Here is a 1,655-nt window from a genome sequence, read left to right as displayed (position 1 = left end):
GGTTCAAACCCACCAGCCACTCCTCAGAAGGAAGGTTGGGCAATCTACTTCCATAATGATACTGCCTCGGAAACCCAAGGAGGGGTCGCTATGAGTTGGGTTCAACTTGAGGGCAAAAAACAACACAAAGTTTTCTTCCATGTATAAACATTTATTTGACTTTTTACAATAGTGGACTAATAAAATATTTGTTCTCCTGTGATTTACTTATTTCACTCATCATAATGTTCTCCAAATGCTGCAAAACACTGTAGAGCATAATTTAACTTGCAGGATATTATGCTGAGTGTTTTGCAGATTCTAGGTTATTCTTTAGGTTTGCATAGTATTCCTCTGTGTGTGTGTGTGTGTGTATGTACATATATACACACACCACAGTTTGTATATATATATTCATTCCAAATAATTAAAATATATTTTTATTGATTTAAATTAAGTATATCTTTCAATTCAGTCCTTAAAGTCACCATTATGAGTGCTACCATTTGGCAGAAATAACCTGATAATCATTGAAAAGTTTCCAGTGTTGAAAGAAGTGTTTATGCTGGATAAATCTCAAATCAAGTATCAAATATCCATTCTTCACTTTTCTTTTCAATTCTGACACCAATTGCCCATTCAGCACTTCATTCTCTGAGCCTAGCCACATGGAACTAGGTCAGCTCTTGTAAGACAAAATGATATAATCTCTTAAATTGACAAGGCTCAGGATTTCAGATGTCAGCCATAAATGGGTTCCCCATATCACTCATGCTGCTGACTTAATGGCTACAAGCTTAGATTTATTCCACTACCCCTTTCAGATGCCACACCACAACCCTAAGGGCACCGTGACCTCTCTGGCTTCTAAACTTCTAGCTACAAGTTCAGTGTTTGCTGTACCCCCTCAAAGTGCCAGCTATAAGCTCATATGCTCCTGGACCCATTAGTTCTGACCTGCTGGAGTTCATTAATGTGTTGAAAAAGATCACAGAACTCATGGAAAGTGCCATACTTGCAATCACACTTTTATTATGACTGAAAAGGATGTAAATGAAAAAACATATAGAATGATACCTGGGATGACTGTCATCAAAGATTCTGCACCCATTTGGGGTGCAGAATCCCACCAGCCACTCCTCAGAAGGAATGTATTTCCCACTTTTATCAGTATCTGTTATCAACCAGAACACCGTGGAACTTCCCTGCCCAGAAACTGTATTGAGTACATTACTTGATCATGATTGATTGGATCAATACCACTCCCTACTCTGAGGTCAGCATGTATCAGTTGGTTTTTCTGGTCAAACTGTCTCTCATCCATTAGCAGAAATCCCCAGATAGTGGGTTATCTAGATAAAAAAGCAAATTTTTCTCAGGAAATTACCAGGCTTTAGCATTATCTCTAAGGAACTAAGGGCAAAGGCCAAATTACCTGAGATAAAGTAATTATTTATTCCTCACTTGCTATATTTGAAAAAGTCTAATTCTTGTCCATTTCTTTGTAAGCAGAAATCCACTAGCCATGTGGAAAAACTAGAGGGATCTTTTGAGACTTCTCCTGTTGTAAACTTAAATAAATATATGTCTGTATAATCTGTCTATATATTGCTGGCAAAAATATTGCAAACATTTTAAACATTGCTAGAGACAACATTAGGGGGAGCTCTGGTAGC

The sequence above is a fragment of the Orycteropus afer genome, unplaced genomic scaffold (assembly GCF_000298275.1).
Source record: "Orycteropus afer afer isolate SDZICR_OR568_19922 unplaced genomic scaffold, OryAfe1.0 scaffold00220, whole genome shotgun sequence".
Classification (NCBI taxonomy): Eukaryota; Metazoa; Chordata; class Mammalia; order Tubulidentata; family Orycteropodidae; genus Orycteropus; species Orycteropus afer.
The sequence above is the reverse complement of the archived record's forward strand: the minus strand, read 5'-3'. Positions refer to the sequence as shown.